The following is an 8,613-nucleotide window of genomic DNA, read 5'->3' as shown; positions in this document are numbered from 1 at the left end:
TACCAAAAATCATTGAATTATATACTTAGAGCAGGTGAATATTATGGTAGACAAATTACCTCTCAAAAAAACTGCTTTAAAAAAAGAATTAAAAATAATTAAGTACAGCTCCCCAAAAGTTAACAGTAAATGTACCTTACAGCCCAACAATTCCACTCCTGAGTTCCTGCCCAAGAGAACAGACTTCTACACAAAAATGTTGATAGCATCATTCATCATAGCCCCAAAGTGGAAACTACCCAAATGCCCCTCAACTGATGGATAAATAAAATGTGATATATCTGTACAATTGAACACTGTTCAGCTATAGAAAGGTTGAAAATACTAATGCACACTACAACATGAATGGACTTCAAAAACACTATGCTCAGTGAAAGAAGTCCAAAAAACCACATATTGTGTGATTGTGTGATTTCATTCGTATGAAATTTCCTGCAAAAGAAACCCACAGAGACAGAACGTGGTTGCCTGGGCTGGAGGTACATGGAGATTCACTGTAAATGGGCACGAGAGATCCTGGTGGAGCGGTGAGGACGTTGTAAAACTAGATGGTGGTGAGGGTTGCACAACTCGGTAAATTTACTAGAAATCATTGACCGGTACCCTTAAAATGGGCGAATTTTACGATTATGTAAGTTATACCTCAATAATGGTGCTTAAAGCCAAACAACAAAGTTTCAGGGGCTCTTCATACACTACGTAAAATCCAAACAGCTCGCTCCAGTGCAGCCCAGCCATACTGCCCACTGTCTTGTGCACATGCCCTGGTCACCTGCCTTCCCGCTATGGCTCCTGCTGTTTCCCCAGGTAGCTTAACCCAGCTCCAAATCCTGAGTCTTCTCACATCCTTTTGCAATTGCTGCTACAATCAGTTTTTGTATCTCCCTCTCTTACTGCTTTGCCTGCTGTGCACTTCGCCACTGTGCTAGGGGGTAGGTGGTCCGAGACAGTGCAACTCTGTTGATACATCGTTCCTGCCCTCCAGGACCATCCCGAGCCTCCAGCACACAGCCTGCCATAGGTGTACATTTGTTCAATGAGTGAACGAACGAACCCATTTATTCACTTTTCCTTTTGCATCCTGCTGCTCTGCCTTTAGCAAACATTCCCAGGGAAATCCTGTGTTTGTGTAACTTGACAGTAAAGACAGCTATTCCATCTTGAATACATTGGTGGACACTCTATAGCCAGGCCAGTCTGACCCACACTTGGTCCAGAGAATTGGCCCAAGATAAGTACCAAGTTGGCAGTAACACAGGGCTGCTGCCTTCCACCCACAGCTAAAATTCCTTAACTTTCTGATGAGATCCTGACACCCCAGGTGGTGAAGGCAGGGATCAAGGGAGAAGGCTGAGAAAGCATCACTAATGCTGTCATACATTAAGTCCTAGGACAATATCTACTGTCACTGCTGAAGGCTGGACTTAGTGGCCCCCAGATAACCCCAAATTGTTCCTCTGCATAAGTCTTCCCATTTCTCTGGCAAATGTGCCTAGAGTTCTTCTGGGGACCTTGCTCATGCTAAACAGATGACTCCCATTCTCTAGGGGAGAGATGCACCCTCCCTGCCTGCTTCAATTTCAGGTGGTTGTAAACAGGGAATACCCTCTGTATATCAGGGCCGAGGTTGGCACTCCTTCCCTTGCAATTGCGAGCAGGAGGGCATACAATGCCTCTCAACAGCATTAGAAGTAGAAGGAGCTTGAGTGTCAGAGGGATATGATATTTTAAAAAATGTTTCCATCTTCTTTGAGATATAATTGATGTATAACACTGTGTACATTGAAGGTATACGACGTGATGATTTGATACATGTATATATTGTAAAATGTTTACCACAGTAAGGTTAGTTAGCACCTCCATCACTTCACATAGTTGTGTGTGTGTGTGTTGAGAACATTTAAGACATACTCTCCTAGCAACTTTCAATAATATAATATAGTATCGTTAGCTATAGTCACCATGCTGTACATTGCATCCCCAGAAGTTACTCATCTTATAGTTGGGAGTTTGTACCCTTTGACCAACATCTCATTTCCCCCACCTCTCAGCTCTGGGCAACTACCATTCTACTTCTGTTTCTATGAGTTTGGTGTTTTGGATTCCACATATAAATGAAAATGTACAGTATTTGTCTTTCTCTGTCTGACTTATTTCATCTAGCAGATGCAGAGGGATATGATGTTAAATACAAGTTCAACTCCCTTTTAGGGCAGCTGACTGTGGGCAAATTAATTAACTTCTCCAATCCTCAGTTTCCTTCTGTATAGGAAGGAGAAAAAGCAGCTCCTTCCTCATGAGTTGTGTGGATCAAATAAGATAATGTATGTAAGGCCTTTTGCACAGTCCTGGCACATAGTAAGGACTCAATCATGTGATTAGCAGTAGTAATAGGAACAACAGCGCCATTAAGCATCTTCTCTGTGCTCCAGACCACGCTGGGTGTTGAGGGTACGATTCCTTCATTCAATTAAGATATATATTAATTGATATGTTAATGGATTAATATGTTATTAATATATTAATTTATATATATATGTATTCCGGGGGTGCAAAATAAATGCATACAAGTGGACACTTTGGTCAACGTTGCTCAAGCAGTAGTTCGCCGTCATCAGAAGTGTCTGGATGCTGATGGTAACCACTTTGAGTATCTCTTGTAAATGCAGAAGTCAAACGTGACTTGTATTCATCTTTTGTTCTCGGTATATATTGAGTATTACTATTTGAATAGTTTTTTTCCTTTCTTAAAATGTGTATACATTTTTTTTGGCACCCTCTGTATATATTAATTACTACTAATGGCTGAAGGCTTTACTTACGTGATTATTTTTTAGCTATACTAAAACCAACAAAGACCCCTTACATTGTAGTGCTTACATTGTAGTGAGGAGACAGGCAATCAAGAGTAAAAAAGGCAGTTTCTACCCTCAAAGATACAGATGAGTGAACAGGCACAACACTGGAGGAAGAGTGATGGACGTAACCACATGGGACCACCCGCAGGGGCCCTTAACTTAGTTCTGGAGGGTCGGAGAGGCCTGGGCTTACTGGGGAATATGTGGGAGTTGAACTAGATCGAGTCTGGTTTTCCCTGTGGTAGGTATGATAATGGCACCCCAAGAAACGCCCTCATCCTAATCCCCGGAGCCTGCAAATACAGTATGTCACATGGCAGGGGAAATGAAGTCTGCAGATGAAATTAAGGTCACTGAAGAGCAGACCTTGAGCTGGAGGGATTATCCAGGTGCGCTCAGTGCAATTACAAGTGTCCTTATAACTGAAAGGGGGAGGAGGAGGGGCAGAGTCAGGGTGATGAGAGGTCAGCAAGACTCCTCCAGTCATTGCTGGCTTTGAAGACGGAGGAAGGGGGCTAAGGAGTACAAACAGCCTCTAACAACGGCAAAAGGCAAAGAAGCACTGTCTCCCCTAGAGCTTCCAGAAAGGCAGCCCTGCCGACACCCTGAGTTTAGTCCAGTGAGACCCATTTCAGACTTCTGATGTCCAGAACGGTAAGCTAATGAATTGGGGTTGTTTGAAGCCTCTATACTTGTGGTCATTTTTTTCACTACAGCAACAGGAAACTAATACACCTCCTGATACCTTAAGTCTCGGGCAGAATGGTGGCTCTTGGGAGAAGGCGAGAGTAGAAAGATCACTTGTCTGACATCCACCCAGGGTCCTAACTCATCCGGGGAAGCCAGCCCTGCACACGACCGACCGATAGTAGGCCTGGCCCAATGGCATCTTCAGGGTTCTCTCTGTTTCTTCTCCTCGCTTTAATTTTAGAAACTTCCTTCTTCCTGGGTTCTTAGTGTCCTCAAAGCTGCGCCTGCCTGAACCACCAGGTCTCCACTCTGCCTTAGACAAACATGAATAATACTTCCCAATTCCACATTGCCCCACAGGGTACCAGCTAGTTCTAGATTTTTATCCTCACAACAGCGCGGGGAGGAGGATACTGTAATTCCATCTTAGGGGAGGGATTTGCCCAGAGTCACATAACTAGGAAGTAGGGGTGGGGGCCTGGACTCCGTGCCCTCTGGTGCAGTGAGCCCACTATCCTACTCAGCTAATTCCAGTGAATACAGCTATGCAGCAGGAGAAAGAATCCACCAGAGAAATGTGAGCAAAAAAAGGAGCGCATTGAAACGTGGAAAGGGTTGCAGGAGGTTGAGGGATACTTACCTCAAGTAGGCAGGTGGGGGGAAGTCATCTTCTTTCCTCCTGTTACCCCTCCCTTGACCCTAGATGGAGGGGGGAGGGGAAGAGAGAGAGAGAGAGAGAGAGAGAGAGAGAGAGAGAGAGAGAGAGAGAGAGCGCTTGCCTTTATTGAGCAAGTTAACCAACCTTCCCAAGCCACACCTTCAGTTACCTTAGTTTTAAAGTTTCCTTGTGTCCTCCAGCAGGAACTCTGAGCTTCTGCAGAGCAGTCTCAATGTACTTGAAGCCTGATTAATAAATATCAGTTGGCTGGACCTACAAATGAATCAAGAGTCCAGCTCAATTCAAACCACCAATTACTCTCTGAGAGATATTTGTATTTTAAGTGTCATGCGAGTGCAGGGCAAAGAGAACCTGGCCCAAACTGGCAAGTAAGGAAATTCAGTTCTCAGGACAGACCAAGCTCTTTCCAATTCTCCTGGCCTGGAATGTTCTCCCAGCTCATCTAATACTTGTGATCTTAGCACAATGGTCAACTACACATGGAGGCCTTCCCCTGATCATCTCATCCGAAGAGGCCTGGTCTTAGCTCCTGTTTATTTCAGTCAGAGTACTTGACTTATCCCTCTATAATTATCTTGTGTATTTGTTTATTGGCTGTCTCTCCCAGTAGAAGAGCAACTCAGTGAAGGCCCAGGCTAATTTATCTTACTGCTCACCACTTAATTGCAGTTCAATGTGCTAGATACATTTAAGAAAACAAGTGAGGGAGGTAGTGTATGCACTGAGATCTGAGATCTGAATGAGAAGACATTCACCTGATGAAAGAGGCAGAGGAATGTGGAGGGACTATGGGGATAGCTTTGAAGAGGGAAGAGCCTGTTGGTTCTTCCTTATCATGCTGACCTACCCACCCGCACCCCGAGTCTGCCAGGGCTCTGTCCTTGAATTTCTTCTCTTTACCTGCACTTACTCGCCCACAAATCCCACTATAAGCTGACGACTCTCAAATTTATACCTCTTGCTTCTACATCTCTGAACTCCAGAACTGTGTTTCCAACTGCCTACCTCCCATGTCCACTAGCATTTCTAACAGGCATCCATGCCTAATGCAACCCATCCTCCCTACCCTCCACCCCCCAGCCCCAGTCCCTGGAGCCAGAGCAGAGCCTTGCAGAGACAAACCATGTCCACAAATGGCACCAAATGACAATGAGCCAGAGGATGAGGAGAAACCAACCCTGTCTCCAGCACTTCCTTTCCACCTCGCCCTGCTTAATCTTTCCCTAAAGTACTTATTACCATCTATGTGAGGATATAAGCACCTTGATGGCAGAGAACTGATCTCCTTTGTTTTCTGGTGTGTCTCCAGCAACTGGAGTAGAGACAGGCATGTAGTACGTTCCCAATAAACGCTTGTTGAGTGAGTGGATGATTGAATGACTAAATGCTTTTACTCACATAATCCCATTTGATCATTACCTCAATCTTTCCTGAGACCATTATATTCCATTTACATATATGAGAACCTCTAAAACGCAAATGAATTTCCCAGACCATGTAATTTCTATTTGGCAAATCTGGAGATTAAATTAGCTTTCTGACTCCAAAGCTCAGAGCTCTCCACAACACCAGAACGCCTCTGTCACTTCAGCCTGGTTACATGGTGAAAACTGCCTCCATTCTGGTTTCCCATTCTTAAAGCTACCTGGAAAATCTTTCTTTAGAAAAAATGACTTTCCTTTGCTATGTAAAAATGAATTATGTTTGTTATAAAAATGCAGACAACATAGACAAGTACAAGGATAAAAATGGTTTTACCCCCACACCTCATCAACTAGGAATAATCACTTTTATCAATTGGAGAATATCAATCCTATCGGGATTACTCTTAAAATCTGTTCCTTCCTTCCTCTGCTTCCCCAAACTGGCAGATATTACCATGACTGATCCAATTTCTTAGGCCTAAAACTCATCCACAATCCCTCTCTTTATCTCACTCCCCATATCAGCAAGCTATGCCCACTCGGCTTTGAAATATCCTTAGAAACTAACTACAACTCGTACCTCGACCTCTCTCGGCCTTCTCACCCTAGTCCAGGTCACTATAAATTTCTTGCTTGGATGATGACAACAGCTTCCTCGAATATTCCCCGTTTCCATTTTTTGTCCTGCCAGTTTATTCCCTACAAAGTTGCCAAGAGTTTTAAAAACATTACATCAAATTATTTTCCCACTCAAAACATTTCAGTGACTTTCCACCATACTTAACAATAAAATAAAAAATTCTTACAATGACATAAAAGCCCAATAAACAACAGCCACAATGGCCTTTCTATTCTTTGAACGTACCAAGCTTATTTCTGCCCCAGGGCCTTTACACTTGCTATTTTCCCTGCCTGAAATGGTCTTCTCCTAAATTTTTGTGTGACTTTTCTTTTTTACATCATTTAAGTCCATGATCAAATACCACCACCTCTGAGTGGTTGGTTGGCACTGACCTCCACATCTAAACTAGTTTCTGGCTGCTACTCCTTATCGCTCTCTAACCCTTTAACTTCATTCTTCTTCATAATACTTATCAGTCCTACAAGTATACTATATAATTCCTATGTATGATACTACATAGTTCCTATATAAAACTATATGGTTCTTTTTTTTGGCCTGTATCCACCACTAAAATGTAGGTTGTATGAAGGCAATGTTTTTTCACTGCTTTGTCCTCGGTGCTTAGAACAATGCTTAGCATATACCAGGTACTCAATAAATGTTCATTAAATGAATCAATTTGCAGATAGAAGGCTAGATAAATAATTTTACAAAAACATCTTTATGCTTTTGAAAATAAAAATTACTATATTAAATATATTTTTTATATTTAACAGAAGAAAAAGAAAGCTGAAGTAATTACTTACCTTTAGAAAAATGGCTCTTCACAAGATGAAATAATAGTTGCCAACTAATGGCCCTAAAGAAAAAAAAGATATAATTCATTAAGGGATGGTGATTGTTAAGCTTTTATGTTTTCTCAACCATCTATTTTGTCTTTAGATGGTAATTATTCAGTCCATGCTCAGGAACACGACACTTAATTTTAGGTAAATTGATCTCTTTCTCCGAGTCTGTACAGGGATATGTTGGGTCTGTGTTCTCACACATTTTAAGCCAAAATTTTCTTCATTTGGTAGTCATTCTTCACAGTTTTGTTTTATAATTTTTTTTCCCTATTTATTGAAGGTGGAAGTTTCTTTTTCATTTTTTGATCTTTTATTTTGGTTACAGTTGGTTTCAAGAGTTGGAAGCCAATTCAAAATGCCCCTTTCCCACTATCTTCATCTGGAATTTACCCAAATAAATATTCCTGAATATACTTTCCTCCAAATGAAGCCCTTCTAGAGTTTCCCAGAAAATAAGTCCTTCTGGGGTTTCCTCTACATTTTGAATCCAGCCTAACCTCTAGTGTTGGATTTTCAATGCTCTCTGTAAACGGGCTCTTCTTACTGTCCAGATAAACTCCCTTTGGGCCTCTTCCCCTCATTGTCTGTGCCAGGCATGCCTCACTTTTTTAATGGCAGTTTTGCATACACTGTTGAGTGCGGTGTATATGCTAGTTGTATTTATTGTTTTCTTATTGCCTTGACTAGGACGCTTTCCCCTTCTGCCTATTCCTCAGCCATCTCAGATGCACCCTCTTTGACTCTACAGCAGCATCTCTTCCCCAGGAGCAGCTCTTCTTGGGAAATGGCACCACCTGTTGCCCAAGTCAAGAACATGGGAGCTGTTCTAAATTCTTCCTTTTCACTCATTTCCCAAATGTACTCGGCCTCTAAGCCCTCTCAGTTTTCTTTCTTGCCCATCCTTACAACCGCCCCTTGCTTTTCACGTCCACTCCCACTGCTCAGGTCTGCTCTCATTCATCTTTGCCTGGATCTGCCTTCCCGTCTGGGATTCAATCCCCTCCCATTGCACAAGTCACACAGCAGCCAGTGTGCTATTCCTTCAGCGCCAACCACATTATGTCTCCCGCTCGCCCCTCCCTTCCACTGTTTAGATCCTTCTTTGGTTCTCCATTCTCCTGAGTTAAATCCAAACTTCTCTCCCTGGCAACAAGGCCCTCATGACCTGATGTTTACTGCCTTTCCAACATCAGATTGCCTCTTTTCCCCAACAATCTTCCTTCCTGCTCGCCATACCAATCAATTTGCAATCTTTCAAAAATCTCTGTGAATTTTATCTCCAATTTTTAAAAACTATGGGAAAATACATCAACATAGAAGAGGTTTTGAACATCTCCTCTCCCTCCACTTGGAAGCTAACTCCTATTTGTGTTTCCAAACAAAGTTCAGGCATCATTTTCTCTAAACCTTTCCTATTACTTACCCCTGGTGTGAACTCAGTGTCCCTCCCATGTTTTCATAAAACTGCACATACCTCTCTACAAACAGCATT

Source organism: Rhinolophus sinicus, chromosome 15 (assembly GCF_057876585.1).
Source record: "Rhinolophus sinicus isolate RSI-liver-muscle chromosome 15, RSI-T2T, whole genome shotgun sequence".
Lineage (NCBI taxonomy): Eukaryota > Metazoa > Chordata > Mammalia > Chiroptera > Rhinolophidae > Rhinolophus > Rhinolophus sinicus.
This window is presented reverse-complemented; position numbering follows the sequence as displayed.